This window comes from Triticum dicoccoides, chromosome 3A, assembly GCF_002162155.2.
Source record: "Triticum dicoccoides isolate Atlit2015 ecotype Zavitan chromosome 3A, WEW_v2.0, whole genome shotgun sequence".
Taxonomy (NCBI): Eukaryota; Viridiplantae; Streptophyta; class Magnoliopsida; order Poales; family Poaceae; genus Triticum; species Triticum dicoccoides.
In genome coordinates this window covers 587768406-587793175 of record NC_041384.1, presented here as the reverse complement: position 1 = coordinate 587793175, position 24770 = coordinate 587768406, and the positions used below count along the sequence as shown (strand labels likewise).

Genomic DNA, 24770 nt, shown 5'->3' with positions numbered 1-24770 from the left:
ACTTTATGGGCACAACGCCCGCGGAGATGTATAGACTGTTCTTCGGATCACAAGAGATGTGTCCGGATTTAAACGAGGACGGAGGCCTAAGCTGCAATCGCCCGGATACTCAAGTAAGCAACCTTGTGCCCGGACCTTCTATCCGTATAATTGTCATAAACTTGCCCCTAAAAGAGCCGTCCTTTTAAACAAGAGTGGATAACGAAGGCAAAGTTGATCAGGTGTCCGGCTCCCCTTCCTGAAACCAGGCCAGATCCCGTGCTGGTCAGGATGCTGGAGATAATGCCTTTGGAGGGGGAGGACAAGGAAGCTATGGCCTCCTCGAAGGAGGCTGCTCCGAAGGGAGGAACCGACAATTCCTCTCCTAAGGGGAAGAAGAGAGCCGCCTCTGATGACCCGGAAACCATGGCCTCGAAACGGGGGAGAAAATCCTCGTCAGAGGGTTCGACGCCGGGGAGTTCCTCGGCCGGACTACGCCCTCAAGGGGATCAGCCCTCCAGCGAGCCGTAAGTGGAGAAAAGTTTTTCCTTTTGAGGGATGAGGGAAGTCCTTGATTTATATCTGAGAAGATTAACCAAACCTTTATCTTGTAGCTCGGACCTCAACCCTTCTCAATAGAGCTCGTCTTCGGGGGATCTCCTTCCGGAGATGATGGAGAGCGGGACGCCTCCCCCTGCCGTGCCGCCTAGCAAGGCGGGCGACCCTGAGGTGTCGTCGCAGAGGGTTTCTCCAAATCTGGCAGGGGCGGAAGGTGGCTATGCGGCCCCCCGAGGTTCTCCGCGTCCGGCCTTCGAAAGAGGTCATGGGACGAGCCCGACACCGTCTGGTGCTCGGCCGGAGGAGCTAAAGATTCTGCTGGGGCGAGCTTCTATCTCAGAGGAGCACCGCACATTGATGGGCATGGTGATTGAAAGGATTTCATCCGTAGAGAGCGGATTGTATGAGGCCGTCAAAAGTTTACTGACGGGTTTCGAGGTACATTAGATAATGTATACTTTTGTCAGTTGCGCATGAGTAAGATGCGCCCTGTGTAGATAGTAGCCCCTGAGACTCTGCGCGTCGTCAAGAAATGACGACATGCAGAGGATCATAATCCCAGGTCTAAGATGTCGCCTTTGAATGTAGGTGGTAGGGTGTCCGGAATCGAGCCAAACTAACGATTTTGCCGAACTAAAGCGGCAACTGGACGTGGCAGATGCCGACATCACGCTTGTCAATAAGCGGCTTGATGAGGCTCATGGTATGTAATTCCTCGGGCGGCATCAGGTAAGAACAGTTTTATGCCTATGTCTTACGATGTGTGTGCTTGACGCAGATGGTGCGACCGCCGTGGAGAGTCTTAGGGCAGAACTTGCCCGAGCTAAAGAACAAGCCAGCGAAAGTGATGCGGCCACCAGGAAAGCCCTTGAAGAGCTGAGAGCCGAACAGGCTGCTCATTGCCGAAGCAAGGAAGAGATGGCCGAAAAGTTAAAAAGCGCTACAGACCGTTGCAGACTTCTTGAAAAAGAAGACTAGGCGAAACAGACGGACTTAGAGAAGGCCGTTGCCAATGCCAAGGACGCGCGCTCTGCGATGAGAGCTGCGAAGGAGGAGCTGCGTCAGGCCGAATAGATTGCGGCTGGAAAGCCCTTTATGCTGCGAAGGAAATTTTGTGATCCGAAGTTTGCTCCATTGGACCGGATGTGGAGTGTGGAGGATACCTATCTAGACTTGGCAGCGAGTGCTGCTGATGCGACCCAACACTTTCGAGATCAGAAAGATCGCGAAGTGGAAAAGCTTTTTTGGTCGCAGTTTCACAATCCAGAGCGTCCACTGACAATGGATGATCATTTGGATCAATGGGCCGAACTGAATAGGTTGTCTGGACTCGCCATGAAGTACGTCATGGGTCACATGTGGCCGGGGAGATCGGAGCCGAAGAGTTATTTCAGCTTGGTGCAGCAATTCCTTGATGCGGTGCCGCGTATAAATGCAATGAAGAGGTCAGCATGCATAGAGGGCGCTAGGATGGCTCTTGCCCGTGTTAAGACATACTGGGCAGAGATGGAGACCACCGTTGTTGCGTCCCGAGATTCGGACAAAAGCCGAGTACCCTCCGAGCACTATTTTCAGGAAGTTCTTGAAGGCGCTCGTGTATAGAGACGCAGTGCCCGAAAGATGCTATGTTATGATAGCATATGTAATTATAAAGTAATATTTTGATAAACTGTAGTGGCCTTTTTATACTTGTGCCTCCAAGTATTGGGAACACCTCCTGTGCGGCAGATATATATATATATATATATATATATATATATATATATATATATATATATAGAATCTGAAAGATGGCAGTCGTTGGCTTCAGCCCCCACGCACATAGTGCGGGGGTGCTCGCAGAAGACGCATTTTCACACTTAACCCAACGTCTTGGTCCTACAAAGGAGGTGATAGCGCAGCGGGCCAGGCAACCGGACTATAATGCTTTAACACTTTCACTTAGCCATAGGAGTTTGACAGTGAGACTATTTAGGTAGTCCCTTGGTGGCAACTGCGCTCGTCCGAGTTCGGGGCGCGTATGTGCCTGACCGGGAAGCGGCCCTTTGTTAAAGCGGAGGAATCCGATAGATTCCGATAGGTCATCGAGTGGCTGACCAGTCTCACGCTACATCATGACAGTCAGTTTTCGGCTTTCTCTACTGAGGTGCTCGCCCGGCCGAACCGGGGCACAATCACAGTAGTTCTCTTGGTGCTACCTTAGCCGATAGAGAGGAACATAAGGTAGCCGAACTCAGGAGCCGGGCAACCCAACATTTGACCAAAGACATGATTCGGAGCTGATGCATATAATGCCAAAACTCGCGACGCCGAACACTCCCTAAGGTGTTCGGTCTTTATGAGTGCGGGCGAAACAACACTCTTTATTAAAAAAGCCCCTAGTGTCCAGGTACGTGCAAAAATTCTGACGTGGCCACATGCCAAGACGCCAGCCTCCTCCTTGGTTATATCATAAAGGAAAAAACCAGGGGGTGTGTAGCAACAAGACACAGTAAAAAAGGTTTACGCAGGGTCTTAATCTAAAAAGAATCCTTTAGGACGGGTCCCTACTGCACGTCTGTGCCTGTGTATCCGTTGTGCCGTATCCTGGACGGGCACCGCATGACGTTCATCTGTAAAAGAGAGGAACTGAGTTGAAAATGGGTCGTGCCGAAAAAGTTTAAAATAAGCAAAGTATAAAGTAAGATATATAAGATTGAGCTTTATTGTCTTTTATTGTATATGCGTGGAGCCCCTAGTGCGGGGGTATATGGCTTCTAGGCCTGCATCAATGATGATTTTGCACCGAACTCATCTATCCGCGTTCGTGGTCTTGAATGCCTATTTCGAAGTTTTTTGGCCGGTGAGGCCATTTTGCTGTGGGGCTGTCAAAGCGGCCGCACAGTCCTCCGCTTGGGGAGGCGCACTTTAGTGCTTCCCCTTCAAAGAGATGATGCCTCGTGGACCGGGCATCTTAAGCGTAAGAGATGCATAATGCGGTATTGCGTTAAAGCGAGTGAAAGCTTCGCGTCCCAGTAGTGCTTGATAGCGACTTGAGAATGGGACGATATGGAAGGTCAGCTTTTCACGGCGGAGGTTATCGACAGAGCCGAATATGACTTCGAGCCGGAGAAAACCCATACAATGGGTGTCCGGACCAGGTATTGCCCCTTGAAAGGAGGTTTTGCTGCGGCGGATACTTGCTGGGTTTATCCCCATGTGCTGGATTGTATCCTGATATATCAGGTTTAGTCCACTGCCGCTGTCCATAAGGACATTTGAAAACTGGAGTCCGCCAATTATTGGATCGAGTATCAAGGCAGTCCAGCCTACATTCTTGATATTCCTAGAATAATCTAGCTGATCGAAGATGATCGGTTTTGACAACCAGTGGCAGGACCCTTTGGGGATGGGCCGTGTGGTGCGTACCTTTTCGGGCGCCACACGTTTTATTATGTGAAGTGAATTCACTGTTTTTACTTCTTGTGGGAAGTTCTTTTGTTTCCTGGTGCTCTGCTTTTGGGGTTCGTCCTCGTCTTCGCTTGGTGTGTCGAGCCCCTTGTGTTCGGCATTGAGTCTGCTGGATTGTTTGTAAACCCAACAGTCTCTGTGGGTATGGTTAGCAGGCTTCCCGGGAGTACTGTGTATCTGACATATCCTGTCCAGGATTTTATTTAGGTTGGATGGATCGTCCCTATTATCCTGGGGGGGGGCGATTTTTCCTGATTTTGTCGTGAGCCTTTGAATCCGGCATTGACTGCCGTGCTCTTCGGACTTTTGTCCTTAGTCCAGTGACGGTCCTTGTTGCATCGCGGTTTTCCGTTTCCATCCCTAGTTTCGGATGTACTTGGGTCGCTGGGGCTGCACCTTGCCAACCAGCTGTCCTCCCTGCACAAAAGCGGGTCATGAGGCTTGTTAGTGCGGCCATTGTTCTTGGCTTTTCTTGGCCGAGGTGTCTGGCGAGCCATTCGTCTCAGACGTTATGCCTGAAAGCTGCTAAGGCTTCGGCGTCCGGACAGTCGACTATCTGATTCTTTTTAGTGAGGAATCTATTCCAGAACTGCCGAGCTGATTCTCCGGGTTGTTGAGTTATGTGACTAGGATTGTCTGCATCCGGAGGGCGGACATAGGTCCCTTGAAAGTTTGCTCAGAAAGCATCCTCGAGCTCTTCCCAGCTTCCAATTGTGTTTTTGGGAAGGCTTTTAAGCCAATGCCAGGCTGGCCCTTTAAGCTTAAGGGGTAGATATTTTATGGCGTGGAGATCATCTCCTCTAGCCATGTGTATGTGGAGGATATAATCCTCGATCCAAACTCCAGGGTCTGTTGTTCCATGATATGCCTCTATGTTTACGGGTTTGAATCCCTCTGGGAATTCATAGTCCAGGACCTCATCGGTGAAACATAGGGGGTGTGCGGCGCCCCTGTATTTGGGTGTGCCGGATTCTGATGATGGCTTCATAGTGTTGCTTACGAGAGCTTGCTTTCTTGGCCCATAAATGGACCTGACTGGGCCATGATGCGAATCCTTAAGTGGGTCGCATGCCGATTTAGGTGCGGTGCCGCTTGCCGCTTTATGGGGTCGTCTATCCGACCGTGTGGCTTTTTCATTTTTTGAATGCGAGGGCTCTAGGGCCTCTTCGTCGAATTCAGGTAGCAGCTTTCTTTTCGGATAGCTTTTAGTGCGGCGACTGTCGCCGTACTTATCTGTGGTATTGATTACTTTGCCCCATCTAATCCGGAGTGCATCTTCCGCTGTTTTTAGCTTCTGCTTCTGCTTTTTTAGGCTGCGTGCAGTTGCAACGAGCCTCTCGTGGAGATTCTTCTGCTCCATAGGTTTATTCGGCGTGAGGTCGTCCGGAATGCCATTTTCGCCGGAGGAGGGATGTTCGGTTTCTCTATCCGTGTTGACCTGTTCGGACGGTTGCTCTAAGGTCTGCTCGTCGTCTACCGGCTCGTCCTGCTCTATGGCTGGGTTTTTGTCGAGGCGGGGCTTGGGTCAGCGTTTACGCTGACGCTTTGATTGCTTTTCGGGGGGGGGGGTCGATCTCCCGTCCCATCCCCTTTTTCCTCGTTGTCGCTTCCTTTAGGGGTATCCACCATGTACACATCGTGAGATGAGGTGGCTGTCCAATGCCCTATGGGCGTTGGTTCGTCGGTATCTCCTGCGTCGTCATCCATGTTGTCGATGTCTCCGGAGTCGAAGTTGAGCACGTCGTTTAAATTGTCGACAGTGGCTACCAAGTGGGTGGTGGGTGGGCTTTTGAATTTCTTCATCGTCCGTATCCCATCCTCGCTGACCGTAGTTCGGCCAGGGCTCTCCTGATAAGGAGAGAGACTTGAGAGAGTTCAGGATATCGCCATAAGGCGAGTGCTGAAAGATGTCTGCGGCAGTGAACTCTATTATCGGCGCCCAATCGGATTCGATCGGCAGGGGCGCGGGGGGTTCGGAGTTCGGAAAGGAGTCCGGATCCTCGGAGTCACGGATCATGCAGAGTGCGGGGCTAGCGTTCGGCTCGATCGCCTTTGAGATTGAAGCCCCCGAGGTGACGTCCAACCGCTCATCCTCGATTGGCGCAATAGGCTCCGAGTTAGGGGTCAGAACCGATGTGTGTGCGGCCTCCAGGACACTGTCCGGAGGCAGAGCTAGATCATGCCCCTCGAGATAGTGCAGCGCGCTTGGCCGTGGCTCGAACCCGTCGAAGATCAAGTCTCCGCGGATGTCAGCCGTGTAGTTTAAGCTTCCAAACCTGACTTGATGGCCAGGGGCGTAGCTTTCGATCTGCTCCAGGTGGCCTAGCGAATTGGCCCGCAGAGCGAAGCCGCCGAAGACGAAGATCTGTCCGGGGAGAAAAGTCTCACCCTGGACCGTATCGTTGTTGATGATCAAAGGAGCCATCGGGCCTAAAGGCGACGACACAGAGGAACTCTCAATGAAAGCACCAATGTCGGTGTCAAAACCGGCAGATCTCGGGTAGTGGGTCCCGAACTGTGCGTCTAGGCCAGATGGTAATAGGAGGCAGGAAACACGATGTTTTACCCAGGTTCGGGCCCTCTTGATGGAGGTAAAACCCTACGTACAAGAGTAGATCTACCACGAGATCAAGGAGGCTAAACCCTAGAAGCTAGCCTATGGTATGATTGTTGTATATGGAGTTGATTGCCTACGGACTACAACCCTCCGGTTTATATAGACACCGAATAGGGTTAGGGTTACATAGAGTCGGTTACAATGGTAGGAGATCTTGAATATCCGCATCGCCAAGCTTGCCTTCCACGCCAAGGAAAGTCCCATCCGGACACGGGACGAAGTCTTCAATCTTGTATCTTCATAGTCCAGGAGTCGGGCTGAAGGTATAGTCCGGCTGCCTGAACACCCCCTAATCTAGGACTCCCTCACCCAGTCCCATGCTTTATGCAAACTAAATCAAAATAATTGCAAACAAAACTGCCCCTGGGACTCTTGTTAGTTGGAGGCACTCGTTGTTTCGAGCAAGCCATGGATTGATGCTTGTTGGTGGAAGGGGGAGTATAAACTTTACCATTCTGTTTGGGAACCGCCTATAATGTGTGTAGCATGGAAGATATCGCCATCTCTTGGTTGTTATGTTGACAATGAAAGTATACCGCTCAAAATATTATTCACCTCTATTTCAAAACCGAGCTCTGGCACCTCTACAAATCCCTGCTTCCCTCTGCGAAGGGCCTATCTATTTACTTTTATGCTGAGTCATCATCTTCTTATTAAAAAGGACCAGTTGGAGAGCACTACTGTCATTTGCATTCATTACTGTTAGTTTACATTGAGTATGACTTGACTGGATCTCTTTTACCATGAATTACAATGTCTAGTCAGTCCTTGGTCTTTAAAGGTTCTCTGCATTTATGTTTTGCGGTCTCGGAAAGGGCTAGCGAGATACCATCTTGTTATAACATATTATGATTGTTTTGAGAAAGTGTTGTCACCCGAGATTTATTATTATTGCTCGCTAGTTGATTATGCTATTGATATGAGTAAACTTGAGACCTATGCGTTATTGTGAATGTGGTTAGTTATAATCTTTGCTAAAAACTTGAATGCTGGCTTTACATATTTACAACAACAAGAGCAAACAGAGTTTGTAAAAGTTTTTCTTCATCACTTTCAGTTTATCAACTGAATTGCTTGAAGACAAGCAAAGGTTTAAGCTTGGGGGAGTTGATACGTCTCCGTCGTATCTACTTTTCCAAACACTTTTACCCTTGTTTTGGACTCTAACTTGCATGATTTGAATGGAACTAACCCAGACTGATGCTGTTTTTAGCAGAATTACCATGGTGTTATTTATGTGCAGAAACAAACGTTCTCAGAATGACCTGAAACTTCACGGAGCAACTTTTCAGAAAATATGAAAAATACCCGCAAAAGATGAAGGCCAGGGGGCCCACCACCTCTCCACGAGGGTGGGGGGCGCACCCCCCTACCTCGTGGGCCCCCTGTTGCCTCTCCGACTCCAACTCCAACTCCATATATTGTGTTTCGGGGAGAAAAAAAATTGGAGAGAAGAAATCATCGCGTTTTACGATACGGAGCCGCTGCCAAGCCCTAAAACCTCTCGGGAGGGCTGATCTGGAGTCCGTTCGGGGCTCCAGAGAGGGGAATCCGTCACCATCGTCATTATCAACCATCCTCCATCACCAATTTCATGATGCTCACCGCCGTGTGTGAGTAATTCCATCGTAGGCTTGCTGGACGGTGATGGGTTGGATGGGATCTATCATGTAATCGAGTTAGTTTTGTTAGGGATGCTTAATGCTTGTCACTAGGGCCCGAGTGCCATGATTTCAGATCTGAACCTATTATGTTTTCATCAATATATGAGTGTTCTTGATCCTATCTTGCAAGTCTATAGTCACCTATTACGTGTTATGATCCGTTAACCCCGAAGTGACAATAATCAGGATACTTACCGGTGATGACCGTAGTTTGAGGAGTTCATGTATTCACTATGTGTTAATGCTTTGTTCCGGTTCTCTATTAAAAGGAGGCCTTAATATCCTTTAGTTTCCGTAAGTACCCCGCTGCCATGGGAGGGTAGGACAAAAGATGTCATGCAAGTTCTTTTCCATAAGCACGTATGACTATGTTCAGAATACATGCCTACATTACATCAACGAACTGGAGCTAGTTCTGTGTCACCCTAGGTTATGACTGTTACATGATGAACCACATCCGGCATAATTCTCCATCACTGATCCATTGCCTACGAGCTTTCCATATATCGTTCTCCGCTTATTTACTTTTCCATTGCTATTGCTATCATCACTACAAAATACCAAAAACATTACTTTTACTACTGTTACCTTTTGCTACCGTTATCACTACTATCATATTACTTTGCTACTAAACACTTTGCTGCAGATATTAAGTTTCCAGGTGTGGTTGAATTGACAACTCAGCTGCTAATACTTAAGAGTATTCTTTGGCTCCCCTTGTGTCGAATCAATAAATTTGGGTTGAATACTTTACCCTAGAAAATTGTTGTGATCCCCTATACTTGTGGGTTATCACGTGGTGATGGTGTTGGTGAATAACAATCTCCGCAGGGCTTCCTCTAAGCACTACGAAAACTATGACGGAGGATAAACTAGAGGGGACAGGGTAGCCGGCACACGGCTTGGTGTCTTTTGATGTGTCTTAGGTGCTAGCCCTACCCCTCTATTTATATGTTGAGCCTTGGGGGTCGAAACTTGGAGTAAAACCTCCACAAAGTCGGTTTCACCCGAAAAGCAAGAGTCCTTCTCGGACTCTAGGGCCAAATGCCACAATCCTTGGCGTCTGGCCCAGACGCCATGGGCCCCCCTGGCCTCCGCAAAACTCCTTTTGCACCGACTTATAGCCCTGTGGGCCTGACCCCTTGGCCTAACCATATCATCCAATATATGAATCTTTACCTCCGAACCATTCCGGAGCTCCTCGTCATGTCCGTGATCTCATCCAGGACTCCGAACAACATTCGGTTACCAACATACATAACTCATAAATACTATATCGTCAATGAACGTTAAGCGTGAGGACCCTACGGGTTCGAGAACTATGTAGACATGACCGAGACACTTCTCTGGTCAATAACCAATAGCGGAACCTGGATGCCCATATTGGCTCCTACATATTCTATGAAGATCTTTATCGGTCGAACCGCATAACAACATACGTTGTTCCCTTTGTCATCGGTATGTTACTTGCCCGAGATTCGATCGTCGGTATCTTAATACCTAGTTTAATCTCGTTACCAGCAAGTCTCTTTACTCGTTCTGTCATACAACATCCCGCAACTAACTCATTAGTTACAATGCTTGCATGTCTTATAGTGATGTGCATTATCGAGTGGGCCCAGAGATACCTCTTTGACAATCGGAGTGACAAATCCTAGTCTCAAAATACGCCACCCATCAAGAACCTTTGGAGACACCTGTAGAGCACCTTTATAATCACCCAGTTACGTTGTTACGTTTGGTAGCACACAAAGTGTTCCTCCGATAAAAGGGAGTTGCATAATCTCATAGTCATAGGAACATGTATAAGTCATGAAGAAAGCAATAGCAACATACTAAACAATCAAATGCTAAGCTAACGGAATGGGTCAAGTCAATCACATCATTCTCCTAATGATGTGATCGCCTTAATAAAATGACAACTCATGTCTATGGTTAGGAAACATAACCATCTTTGATCAACGATCTAGTCAAGTAGAGGCATACTAGTGACACTATGTTTGTCTATGTATTCACACATGTATCATGTTTCCGGTTAATACAATTCTAGCATGAATAATAAACATTTATCATGATGTAAGGAAATAAATAATAACTTTATTATTTCCTCTAGGGCATATTTCCTTCACAGCAAGCGTGCCAAGGGTTCCTCCCCTGGTCGTGGATGGCGGCTGGCTGGCTTCGGTCTTGGGCTCCTCTTCAAGCAGCAGGCCTCCACTCGTTCGGGCTCCTCGCGAGGCCTGGCCTGCAACTGGGCAGGCGCCAATCCCAGGCCCACGCTGAAAGGGGGCGAGCTGCTTCGGGCCCCATCTGCGGTCCCCACGGTGGAGGACAGAGTCAGCAGTATGCGCAAATCGGCGCACGAAAGGAATGTCGTCCGCCATGAGCTCTTTCGGGAGGCGATGGGCGCGATGAACCGACTTGGTGAAGAACTCGTGGCCGTGGATGCGTGATACGTCTCCAACGTATCTATAATTTTTGATTGTTCCATGCTATTATATTATCTGTTTTGGATGTTTATGGGCTTTATTATACACTTTTATATTATTTTTGGGACTAACCTATTAACCCAGTGCCCAGTGCCAGTTTTTGTTTTTTTCCTTGTTTTAGAGTATCGCAGAAAAGAAAAATCAATCTAGACCAAAAGCCTCTGTAGCCACCGAAAACCAATCTAGACCCATTCTAGCACCCTGCCGGAGGGGGAATCCTTCTCCGGTGGCCATCTTCATCATCCCGGTGCTCTCCATGATGAGGAGGGAGTAGTTCTCCCTCGGGGCTGACGGTATGTACCAGTAGCTATGTGTTTGATCTCTCTCGCTCTCTCTCGTGTTCTTGAGGTGATACGATCTTGATGTATCGCGAGTGTCGGTGTCAAAACCGGCGGATCTCGGGTAGGGGGTCCCGAACTGTCCGTCTAAGGAGGATGGTAACAAGAGGCAGGGAACACGATGTTTTACCCAGGTTTGGGCCCTCTTGATGGAGGTAAAACCCTACGTCCTGCTTGATTATTCTTGATAATATGAGTAGTACAAGAGTAGATCTACCACGAGATCGGAGAGGCTAAACCCTAGAAGCTAGCCTATGGTATGATTGTATGTTGTCCTACGGACTAAAACCCTCCGGTTTATATAGACACCGGAGGGGGCTAGGGTTACACAAGGTCGGTTAGAAAGGAGGAGATATACATATCCGTATTGCCTAGCTTGCCTTCCACGCCAAGGAGAGTCCCATCCGGACACGAGACAAAGTCTTCGATATTGTATCTTCATAGCCCAACAGTACGGCCAAAGGATATAGTCCGGCTGTCTGGAGACCCCCTAATCCAGGACTCCCTCAGTAGCCCCTGAACCAGGCCTCAATGATGATGAGTTCGGCGCGCAGTGTTGTCTTCGGCATTGCAAGGCGGGTTCCTCCTCCGAATACACCACAGAAGAGTTTGAATACAAGGATAGTGTCCGACCCTGCAAAATAAGTTCCACATACCACCGTAGAGAGAATAATATTTCCACAAATCTAATCTGCTGACACGTTTTGGCAGCATGACATCATGCCATGGCCCGGTAATTATTCGAACCGTTTTTCTTTAACCAGCCCCGCACATAACGTGAGGCGGTTTCTTGACACGTCTTGTCAAAGCAGAGATTGTGTTCCCCTTATTACGGGATTCTCATCAATACGGGTGTGTGTAACCCAATGTGCCACCAATTACGGCGCTTGGGGGATAAGCGAGTTTTACCAGGCTAGTGGGGGGCGCATAGTTTCGTCCGCCCTTATAAAGGGATAAGGTCCCACCTTTTCCTACCCATGCCTTCTTCCTCCTTGCTCATCCATTCTCGCGCACTCGAGCTCTAACGCCCAAGTCCACATCCTTCTCCTCAACTCTCTCCAAACATGTCCAGAGCGGGAGGCAAGTGGATGGCCTCCTCCGTCACGGAGGGACACGTCAAAAAGCTACATGGAGCCGGATACTTAGCCGCGGATATCGCGCACCAGCTGCCAGTCGCGGGGCAGGTCGTCCCTACCCCGGAACCTCACGAAAGGGTGGTTTTCCTCCTCCACTTCGTCCGCGGACTGGGGTTTCCCCTCCATCCATTTGTTCGCGGCCTCATGTTCTATTATGGGCTGGACTTTCATGATCTGGCCTCGAATTTCATCCTCAACATCTCGGCGTTCATCGTCGTGTGCGAGGCCTTCCTCCGCATCCGGCCCCACTTCGTCCTGTGGCTGAAGACCTTCAATATCAAGCCGAAGGTGGTGGGCGGCCAACAAGCGGAATGCGGCGGAGCCATGGTGGGCAAAATGCCCAACGTTATATGGCTCGAGGGTTCCTTCGTGGAGACCATAAAGGGGTGGCAATCGGGGTGGTTCTACATCACCAAGTCGCGCGAACCAACTGGGTGGCAGCCCCCGAGTTTCGATCCGGAATCCCCACGCGACTCACTTCCTAGAAGGAGAAGGACCTGTCCTGGGGTTCATCGGTGGAGCTGGACGGACTCCAGAAGTGTATCCGGAACATGATAAGCAAGAAACTTAAGCTTGTCAACATAGTCCAGGTCATGCTCTTCTGCCGGATCCTCCCGTGTCAACAACGGGATTTCAACTTATGGGAGTTCGACCCGGCCCAGCACCAGACTCTAAGCGAGCTCTTCAACACGACGCATAAAGACGTCTGGAGGGTGCTGTTCAAGGGCGGAGAGGTCCCTCCTTCTCTTACCGAGGACCGCGGGCTAAGCGCGAAGCGTTCTGCGAATCCGGTAAGTTCTGTACATCTGGTAGGGTGTTTATTTCCCATAGCTTAACCATGTGCGGGGTCTGAGCTCCCATGCCTTCGACAGGACTGGGTGGAGACATCGGAGCAGATTAACTGTCCGGCCCCTCTGCCCGAAGACCCCACAGACGCTCTCCTGATGAAGATGCGGACTCCGGCTCCTTATGAGGTGCCGGAGAAGACCAAGAAGAAGGCCAAGGGAACCCGAAAGAGTTCCCGGCGCCAGGTGGTATCGGACTCATCGTATGATACCTCCGAGGCACACTCCTCCTGTGAAAACGAGGAGAAGGATGATGAAGATTCTCCCCGTCCAACCGGGGGAGAGAAGAAAAGGAAGGCCGCCCCAACCGGGGAGGCCGAAGGGTCCAAGAAGGGAAGGACTCTCCTTCTGGACTGCTCCACCATCGCCGTTGACGGCGAAGACGAGTGGCTGCTCAGGGCTAAGCCCCTGGCGAAGTCGTAAGTATTCGGATACCAGAGTAACTCATAGCATACCTTTGTTGCACTGCTTCTCCTAACATCGAATATGATTATGCAGTCCGCCCCAAGCCCATATCGATGTATCATCATCGGACGGTTCCTTGGACTCGTCGAAGATGAATAGTGATACACTTCCAACCGCCTCCTCTCCTTTCCCTATGGAAAATGCCGAGGTATTGTCTCAAGGGGCACCGAGCCGGGGGGAGACAGTCCCGGGGGCGCCTCAAGGCGACCTTCCGGACTCTAGGAGCAAGGCTCCCGGGGGCTCCAAGTTCGGCTCTCAGCCGAACACCGTGCCGGAACCTCCAGTGGTTTCGGACTCGGGCAGGCGGCCCCCTTCCAAAAGGGGCAAGCCGCCCATGCCGGTGACCTATGTCCATCCAGAGGCACCGGACAACCTGCTGGGAGCGCTTCGCGGCGCTTCCATCCACGAAGAGCACCGCACTATTATGAGTGCGGTGATCAAGAAGGTTCAGTCCGCCAAGAGCGGACTGACTGAAGCCTGTGCCAGCCTTCTAACAGGCTTTGAGGTAAGTATTTAAAATATAGGAAAAATATTACCGCATAGATAGTAGCCCCTGATGCTCTGTTTGGTGTTCACAAAGAAAAGCCGAATAGAGGATCAAATAATATCTGCAGGAGTCTAATATAAGTATGTCTGTATGCGTATGCAGGCTTCGCTGCTAACCTCTGCCGCACTGACTGCGGAGGTCGCCGCACTGAAGCAGGACCTCGAGGGGTCCGAGAAAGAGCTCGGCCTTGCCAAGAGGCAGCTCGAGGAGAACAAAGGTAAGTAATACCTTGTCTATATATAAAAGAAAATGTGGTTGTGAAATGACAGGATCATCATGAATGTGCCAAGGGCCACGACTGAAGTGGCGACCCTGAAGCAAGCGCTGTCCGAGGCTGAAAACAAAGCGGCCAAGGACAACACCGAGCAGGAAAAGCAAGAGGCACGGGTGGGCGAGGTGCAGCAAGAGCTCCAGGCTCTTATGAAGAAGCACGAGGCTTTGGAGCTTGACTCGAAGACGCGAGAGTCCGAGCTTGCCGGGGCCCTCGAGAGCACAAAGAATGCCAAGGCTGAAGCCCAAAAGGCCCTCCAGAAGATTGAGGCGATGAGGAAGATAGCGGCGGGTAAGGCATTCAATATGCAAAGCAAGCATATGAAAGTAAATTACTTGTTACTTACCCGAGTCCGGAGCTCTCCAGGAGCATTCGCAGATTTGCCCCGCAGCATGTCGGATGCCACGAAATATTACCAGGCCGAGGAGGGAAGCTCGACGGAGAAGTTGTTCTGGTCTCAGTATACCGGGACCAAACACCCAATGCCTATGAGCGACCAGCTGAAGCAACTGGTCGAGTTGCACAAGGCGGCCGAACATGCCATGAGGGGCCTTATAGTCCGGATGTGTCCTGGCGACTCCCTTCCCAACAACTACTTCAGCCTAGTGAGGCGGCTTGTAGATGCCTGCCCACGGCAGGAGGTCATAAAGCGGTCCGTCTGCATCAAAGGTGCACGCCGGGCCTTTGCCCGTGCGAAGGTGCACTGGGCCAAGATGGACGCTGAGAAGCTAGTAAAGGAGGGGCCGCCATAGGGCAAGGAGCATCGCCACCTTGAGATGTATTATGAGGGTGTCCTGAAGGGTGCCCGTCTTGTGGCGGACGAGTGTGCGAAGGATGTAATTATTGAATGAACTTGCTCGTGTGATCCTGTATTATGAAAACTTGTTCATATGCGCTATGCAACGCTTGTTTGAATTTAAAATATTACCTTCTGTGCGGCTGTTTATCAAATCTGAGAGATGGCCAGTCGGCGGCTTCTGCCCCCATGCCACGAGTGCTGGGGTCTTCGGGATAAACCTGAGCACTCTTTTTCCCATTGTTGGGTCCTTCGAGGGAGGTGCTCAGCGCAACGAACAAGGCAATCGGACTATAATGCTTTATCACTCTCACTTAGCCATAGATGTCTACAATTTTAAATTTTGGCGAAGCCCCTAGTATTCGGAAGGCCGAATTTGGGGCACTATACACGCCTTAAGTCGGACAAAGCCGACTCCTCGCTCTAAGAGGCATAAGTCTTTAGGGACTCGAGACCTCTCGAACAGCGACCAACTCTCGCCTTATCATGATAGTCAGTTTTAGCTTTCTCTACTGAGGTGCTTAGCCTAGATGAACCGGGGCACAATCGCAGTAGTTCTCCCAGTGCTACCTTAGCCGATATAGCGGAACGTAAGGTACCAAAACATGGGAGCCGGGCAAACCCAACTATTGACCCAAGACATGATTCGGAGCTGATGCATATAATGCTATAAGTTCGGGGTGCCGCACTGTCGAAAGTGTTCGGACTTCTCACGCCGTATTATGGGGTATGCTTAAGCCCCTGCCGTATTGGCCGTACCAGAGTGTACGGGTGCTGAATGTCATGAATGAACATATATATATATATAAAAAGAAGAATAAGAATGCGATAATAGTCTAGTGCTATGCATTGTTTATTCAAAAAGGTGCGTCGAAGCAGAATGATACAAATAGTGCGATAAGCAAAAAGTAGGACTATTTGACATGTCCCCTCCAAGGGCAAGCTGAGGAATGGTATTTAAAGCAGGTATTTCACTCGTAATCAGAGACCACCTGGGAGTTTCGTGGTGCGATGTAGCTTTCTGCCTCCTTGGTTGTTGCATCGTGTGTCCGGCAACCATACTGCCGGACAGGGTTTCCAGAGATTAAAGTCCTGAAAGAGAAAAAAAATAACAAAGCGGGAAGCCCCTAGTGCGGTTGAGCCGCGTCTTGGGGCGCGCCGTAGTCGTGCCCCCTCCCAACCTGTGCCATGGTATTTTCAATGCGTAATTATGTGCGCGTGGCATGGATTTCGCCGTTTGGCTGGGACTGGGGCGGGGGCCACATTGCTATGCGAGCTCGGAATGTGCCAGGCAGTCTTGTTGCCGATTAATCCGGGCGCGCTTGAAGGTGTCCGGGTCTTTGATCGCCGAACTGGTGGATTGACTTAAGAGGCTGCTTTGCACTTCTGCTGCGAGGGCCGCAGTGTGCTCCTCCGTGCAGAGAGAGCGCTCTGTGTTTCCATTGACTGTGATGACCCCCCGAGGTCCTGGCATCTTGAGCTTGAGGTATGCATAATGCGGTACCACATTGAATCTCGCAAATGCGGTTCGCCCGAGCAGTGCATGATAGCCACTGTGGAACGAGACTATATCGAAGATTAACTCCTCGCTTCAGAAGTTATCCGGGGATCCGAAGACCACTTCCAGTGTGACTGAGCCTGTGCAATGGGCCTCTACACCTGGTATGAAGCCTTTGAAGATCGTTGTTGTGGGTTTGATCCTTGAGGGGTCTATACCCATTTTGCGCATGGTGTCCTGATATAGCAGGTTCAGGCTGCTGCCGCCGTCCATAAGGACTCGAGTGAGGTGAAATCCGTCGATGATTGGGTCTAGGACCAGTGCGGAAAATCCGCCATGATGGATACTAGTGGGGTGGTCCCTGCGATCGAAGGTGATCGGACAGGAGGACCATGGGTTGAACTTTGGGGCGACTGGCTCCAGCGCATATACGTCCCTTAGCGCACACTTCCGCTCCCTCTTGGGGATGTGGGTTGCGTATATCATGTTCACCGTCTGCACTTGTGGGGGGAACCTCTTCTGTCCTCTGGTGTTCGGCTGCCGGGGCTCCTCCTCGTCATCTCTATGTGACCCCTTATGTTTGTTTTCGGCATTTAACTTGCCGGCCTGCTTGAACACCCAACAATCCCTGTTGGTGTGGTTGGCTGGCTTGTCGGGGGTGCCGTGTATTTGACACGAGCGATCGAGTATACGGTCCAAACTGGACGGGCCCGGAGTGCTTCTTTTGAATGGCTTTTTCCGCTGACCGGGTTTAGAGCCTTTGTATCCGGCATTGACTGCCGTATCCTCGGTATTGTCACTGTTAATGCAGCGCTTGTGTTTGTTGCGACGTGACCTGCCATTGCCATCCTTGGTATCCGAAGTACCATGGTTCTTTGATATGTTATTGCTGCGAGCCAGCCAGCTGTCTTCTCCCGCGCAAAAGCGGGTCATGAGTGTCCTAAGGGCTGCCATAGATTTCGGCTTTTCCTGGCCGAGGTGCCGGGCAAGCCACTCGTCACGGATGTTGTGCTTAAAAGCTGCTAGCAGGGCCTCTGCATCCGGACAGTCGATGATTTGATTTTTCTTTGTCAGGAACCGTGTCCAAAATTGCCTGGCCGATTCCTCTGGCTGCTGAATTATGTGGCTCAAGTCATCAGCATCTGGTGGTCGCACATAAGTGCCCTGGAAGTTGTCGAGGAATGTGGCTTCCAGATCTTCCCAACAGCCAATGGATTCTGCTGGCAGGCTGTTGAGCCAATGCCGAGCTGGTCCTTTGAGCTTGAGTGGGAGGTATTTGATGGCGTGTAGATCATCACCATGGGCCATGTGGATGTGCAAGAGGAAGTCCTCGATCCATACCGCAGGATCTGTTGTGCCGTCGTATGATTCGATATTTACGGGTTTGAAACCCTCTGGGATTTGGTGATCCATTACTTCGTCTGTGAAGCATAGGGGGTGTGCAGCGCCTCTGTACTGGGCTATATCGCGATGCAGCTCAAATGAGTCTTGTCCGATGTGTTCGGCCCGGCCGGATTTACTTTTACTCTATCCTGCGTGACGGTTATCGTCTTGCATAGTGGCGCGCCCTCGTGATCCGTAGATCGATCTTGCGTGTTTTGCTTTGTCCTCCAATACGTCTCGCAGGTCTAGCATATTTCCCCATGCCTTGAAATTTTTATTTGAGTGGCGTTGGGGTGCGGGCTGAGCTTTTGGCTGGAATGCCTCTTTGTCGCGGCCACGAGGTGGCCGATCCGCCGCGTCATACGCTGGAGATGTAGGTTTTGGTGCTTCCTCCTCCAGTCGGAGTAGCAACCTGCGCTTTGGGTAACTCTTGGAGGGGCGTTCGAGTTTATATTCCTCGGCCGCAAGGACTTCAGTCCATCTGTCAGCTAGCAAATCTTGATCAGCTTGAAGCTGTTGTTGCTTTTTCCTAAGGCTATTTGCCGTGGCTATAAGCCGATGCTTGAAGCGCTCTTGTTCGACGGGATCCTCACGCACGATGAATTCGTCATCGTCGAGGCTTGCCTCGTCTTCGGAGGGAGGCATGTAATTATCATCCTCCGCCTCTCCATCTGCCGCTCTCTCGGGAGGGCTGGCTTCTCCATCCTCCTGCCCTAAATCTTGCTGGAGGGGATTCTTGTCGTCTTTGACACTGTCCGGAGTGCTATTATCTCCTGTGCCGGTGTCACCGCTTTTGCTTTGCGAGAGTTAGAGCAGCACCACTGAAGTCGGTGCTTGGGTTGCTTCTTGGAGGGGTAATCCTCCACTGTCCCGTCGCCATTGCCTTCTTTGGGTGTGTCCACCATATATATGTCATATGACGAGGTGGCTGTCCAGTGCCCTGTGGGCAGTGGTTCTTGTTCGCCTCCTGCATCGTCGTCCATGCCGTCGATGTCTTCGGAGTCAAAGTTGAGCATGTCGGTCAAATTGTTGACAGTGGCTACTAAGTGGGTGGTGGGTGGGCGGCGAATTTCTTTGTCCTCCGCATTCCAATCCCGCCGGACATAGTTCGGCCAGGACTCTCCTGACAAGGAGAGAGACCTTAACGAGTTCAGTATGTCGCCGAAGGGCGAGTGCTGAAAGATATCCGCAGAGGTAAACTTCATGATCGGCGCCCAGTCGGATTCGATAGGCACGGGCGCAGGAGGTTCAGAGTCCGTTGCCGGGGAAGGATCTGGCAGCTTGGCATCACGACTCTCGTGAAGGCTAAGGTCGATACTCGGCTCGATCGCCGCTAAGGATACGGCCTCCGTGGCGGGGTCTATCCACCCGTCCATGGATGGCGCAACTGGCTCCAAATTGAGGGTCGGAGCGGTTGCCGGCGCGATCTCCTGAACACTCTCCAATGGCAGAGCTAAATCATGCTCATCGTGATCATGTGGCGCACTAGGCAGGGGCTCTTATCCGTCGAAGATCAAGTCTCCGCGGATATCGGCCGTGTAGTTTAAGCTTCCAAACCTGACCTGGTGGCCAGGGGCGTAACTCTCGATCTGCTCTAGATGGCCAAGCGAGTTGGCCCATAGTGCGAAGCCGCCGAATACAAAGATCTATCCGGGGAGAAAAGTCTCACCCTGGACTGCATCGCTATCGATGATTGAAGGAGCCATCAAGCCTAATGATGATGACACAAAGGAACTCTCAATGAAAGCACCAATGTCGGTGTCAAAACTGGCGGATCTCGGGTAGGGGGTCCCGAACTATGCGTCTAAGGCGGATGGTAACAGGAGGCAGGGAACACGATGTTTTACCCAGGTTCGGGCCCTCTTGATGGAGGTAAAACACTACGTCCTGCTTGATTATTCTTGATAATATGAGTAGTACAAGAGTAGATCTACCACAAGATCGGAGAGGCTAAACCCTAGAAGATAGCCTATGGTATGATTGTATGTTGTCCTACGGACTAAAACCCTCCGGTTTATATAGACACCGGAGGGGGCTAAGGTTACACAAGGTCAGTTACAAAGGAGGAGATATACATATCCATATTGCCTAGCTTGCCTTCCACTCCAAGGAGAGTCCCATCCGGACACGAGACGAAGTCTTCAATCTTGTATCTTCATAGCCCAACAGTCCGACCAAAGGATATAGTCTGGCTGTCCGAAGACCCCCTAATCCAGGACTCCCTCAGCGAGTTTTGCTATTATAGTTGGATCTTATGATGTTTCTCCCCCTATACTCTCTTGTAATGGATTGAGTTTTCCCTTTGAAGTTATCTTATCAGATTGAGTCTTTAAGGATTTGAGAACACTTAATGTATGTCTTGCGTGGGATAACTATGGTGACAATGGGTTATTCTATTGATTCACTTGATGTATGTTTTGGTGATCAACTTACGGGTTCCGCCCATGAACCTATGGATAGGGGTTGGCACACGTTTTCGTCTTGACTCTCCGGTAGAAACTTTGGGGCACTCTTCGAGGTCCTATGTGTTGGTTGAATAGATGAATCTGAGATTGTGTGATGCATATCGTATAATCATACCCACGGATACTTGAGGTGACATTGGAGTATCTAGGTGACATTAGGGTTTTGGTTGATTTGTGTCTTAAGGTGTTATTCTAGTACGCACTCTAGGGCTGTTTGTGACACTTATAGGAATATCCCAACGGATTGGTTGGAAAGAATAAGTTTGAGGTGGTTTCGTACCCTACCATAATCTCTTCGTTTGTTCTCCGCTATTAGTGACTTTGGAGTGACTCTTTGTTGCATGTTGAGGGATAGTTATGTGATCCAGTTATGTTATTATTGTTGAGAGAACTTGCACTAGTGAAAGTATAAACCCTAGGCTTTGTTTCAACGCATTGCAATACTGTTTAGGCTCACTTTTATCATTAGTTACCTTGCTGTTTTTTTATTTTTTCAGATTACAAGAACCTTTATCTACCATCCATATACCACTTGCATCACCATCTCTTCGCTGAACTAGTGCACCTATACAATTTACCATTGTATCGGGTGTGTTGGGGACACAAGAGATTCTTTGTTATTTGGTTGCAGGGTTGCTCAAGAGAGACCATCTTCATCCTATGCCTCCTACGGATTGATAAACCTTAGTTCATCCACTTGAGGGAAATTTGCTACTGTCCTACAAACCTCTACACTTGGAGGCCGAACAACGTCTACAAGAAGAAGATTGTGTAGTAGACATCAATGCGCGCCTCATGGCCGAGGGTCTTCGGTTGGCGGAGGAGCGGCATAAGCTAAAGGTGGCTATCAACCTCGGGTGTCACCAGCGCGAGCTTGATAACGCGAAGGCCGAGGTTTCTCTCGCAGCCTCGCGAGAGGCCTGCTCTCGAGCTCAGGAAGAGGCCCGGGTAGCTGACCGCCGTTGCGAGGCTGCGGAGAAGCACGCATGGGAGCTCCAAGCCTGGAGCGCCTCCTTGGAGCAGCAAGTGGAGGTGCACAGAGCCTCCCTTGCGTCGTTGAGCACTACAAGAAATATGTCAACTTGTGACCACCACTATTGGTCACTGAAAGGTCAGAAATTTCCATTTGCGACCTTTTTGTGACCAAAAATAGAAGGTCAAAAGCTGGCGGTCATAAACTGACTATAGCGACCTTTCTTCTGGAATGGTCGAAGATGTTTACGACCAAAATATGTCCACTATAGCGTTTTGGTCACTAGCAACCTCCCCAGGCCACGTAGGCATCCAACGTGGCAAGCTGATGTGGCACAAGATTCAGCCCGGTCCAATTCAGTTTTCTACATGGGCCTAGCCCATTAATTCAGCCTTTCTATATTTTTTTCTGTCAATTTTTGGTCGACTTCATGGGCCTGGCCCAACATTGCAGCCTTTTTTATTATTGGGCCTTGGCCTTTTCGTCTAAATAATTATAATTTCCTTTTTTTATTAAATGGGTCCACCAGTCAGATGGGTCCCAGTTGTCAAGTTTGGGTCTGGTAAGTGAGTCCCATCTATCAGGCTCATATTCTTCATATTTCAACTAGTATTTAACTTGGCAGACAAAAGCACACATGATACTTCAAATAAGAGCAACCCGATCACGTTGCCAATACATATGACCATGTGTAATACAGTACTTTAAAAGATCTACATGTGTAACGAGCTCTACAAGTGTGATACAATACTGCTTTACAAGAAAATGACGACATGCCGGACTCGCTGGACAACCATAGTCAAGGCTGGGAACAAACAAAACGGCAACATGGCTTCCTCTGTCAGGGCTGTCGGTGCTGCTCCTTCCCTGCCGCCGCCGCACAGGTGAATTTCCTGCACAAGTGAAATTGGACTGAATCTGTAAACTTGTTTATACTCCTGGACTGTGTTTGGAATGAATTTGGAGTACAAGGAAACCAAAACAATATCTGGACTGTGCTTGGACTAAATTTGAGTACTCCTGGACTGAATTTGGACTGAATTTAACTGAAACAATGATCAGGACAATGAACAGTACACAAAACATTATAGTCCAGAACCATATGTGACGGACGGTACCCCAACATTACACAAAGGATGGTCAATGATCAAGACTAGTGTGCAATGATATATACCTTTGGTGACTGGGCTAGAATAATGGACCATAGCCTGAGGATCATGATGTTCGTCGTCTTGACGTACTCGTGCACCTTCTTCATGATGTGCTGTGCCTCCACTATACTCTCCATCGTCATCTTGTCCGAGGACTTGTCGATGATCACCTCTGAGCATATCTCACCTATCTTTCTCTGCTTGGCCCGGACCATCGCGCCCACCGCTAGTAGCAAGGATGCTGCCAGTGCATAACCCCCGACCCACTCGCTGCAATAGAAAAGATGAAACTTGCATATTATTCCAAGTCCCATTTTCAACTTGAGTACACACAAATATGTAACCAGGATTCAATGAAAATGATGCTTATAATCTTAATGATGCACTAAGCAGACTAACGGAAATATATATGGGAGGTATTCAGAAACATGTTTAATGGAAATATCCAGCTTGGAGATATTCAGAAGCATGATACTCCTAATCATGTACTTATGATGAGAATATTTATGCTTGCATGTTCAGAATATATACTCTACTCAGCTTTACTAAGAAATATAGTTAAATCTTGACAAGTTAAATCTTGTTCGGTCTTGTTAAATACTCCAAGCAACTAATCCTACTGCGACTGCATCTTGAGTATAGTTACTCCAAGCAACTCTCTCGGACGAGTACTAACTAGAAAGAGCACCATGGGGACGGGGAGGGTTGGATGGAAATCTCACCAAGATGAGGTCGAAGATGAACCAGGAGGTGCCAAAGAGGAACACGAACAAGGACAGCAGGAACGACATGAACTCCAGCCCTCTTCGACCAACCTCTGCACAAGCACAACCACACGCATGTATCATGATTCAGTAGTCAGCGCGTACACCAAACTGTTGACTGTGGATTTCAGAAATGTGTGCGTGCGTACCGTGAAGACGGCGATCCGCGAAGCTGATCGTGACATTGACGCAGGGCACGGCGATGGCGCCACGCCGAGATGCCACCGCCGAGGACGACGAGGGAGAGGACCAGGACCCCCGCTCGCAGTCGGTGGTGGCAACCAGGAACATACAAAGAGTACAAGAACAAACAAAGCTCATGGTTACACTTAATTCACATTTTCTAACTCTCTTTTTACATGTATAAGATGCTAGAAATAAGATGTAGAGTTTTCAAAAAATAATCAGCATACTTGCATTTTGCAGTGCTACTGTGTGCACTGGACAACAATCATTTATGGACTTAATTCAAAACACTTGTAACATAATAGAAGCAGGGTGAACAGGGTACCGCATTTGATACCAACTGAGAACACTTATTACATAACAAGAGAAGAGCAAAGTGAACTTAGTGTCGCAGTGTTGTTTAAGAGAGCGGCTCGTTCAATTTAAATTCACACCGAATGAGGCCAGAACCAACTTACATGATCTGGTATAAATCTACCAAATACCCTATTTCAGCAACATCACAGAACACACGAACTAAACCTAACATACAAGTTAGGTCACGACCAATATACATGACCTAGTAAGGAACCAAGGACCTTCAGTAGAAACCACCAAAACCTCGGCACGATCCACATAAACAATATTATTCTACCGTTTGGTTAAAGCTAGAACACTGCGACGCTGCATACATCTCCCTATGCAGCAACTAAAATCAAGTGTCTTTGCCATACACAAGACCAACACGGTACCAAAAATGATTTATTGCACAACCACGACAGTTAGTACCAGCCAGCACAGTTAAAGTTGCATCCACGGATCATGGCAACTGGAGAGAAGTGATATACCTCGTTGATGGCGAGCATCTGGCCATTGGCCTTCTTCACCTTCTTGAGCTTCCTCAGGAAGTACCTGCGCGCAAACAACCAAACAATCAAACACATAAGCGCCGACGAAACCAGCGCGCGAGGAAGATCGAGGTCGGGGGAGGAGACTGACCAGAACTTGGACTTGGCGCGGACCTCGTTGGTGGCCCAGAGCTTCGTGTGGTAGATCTTGGGCTGCTCATCGCCGGGGGTCGGCAGCGCACGACCCACCACCTGGTACTGGTGGAACTGCGCGCAAACACAGAGAGGACAGCCACGATGGGGGTAAGATCGATGGCACGGCAGATCTAGAGGACTGGGGGAGGACGGTGGGGCGGGGAAGAGAGAGA

General features: G+C 49.6%; 1 long non-coding RNA gene across 1 annotated transcript; it reads right to left on the bottom strand.

The window, feature by feature from the left end:
• Positions 1–4033: 4033 nt before the first annotated feature.
• Positions 4034–24666, bottom strand: LOC119272226. The gene is made up of 5 exons (XR_005134717.1): positions 24554–24666; positions 24403–24466; positions 19677–19682; positions 16739–16740; positions 4034–4047 (listed from the first exon to the last, which is right to left on the bottom strand). It is a non-coding gene; the product is annotated as an uncharacterized LOC119272226 (long non-coding RNA).
• Between the last annotated feature and the right edge of the window lie 104 nt (positions 24667–24770).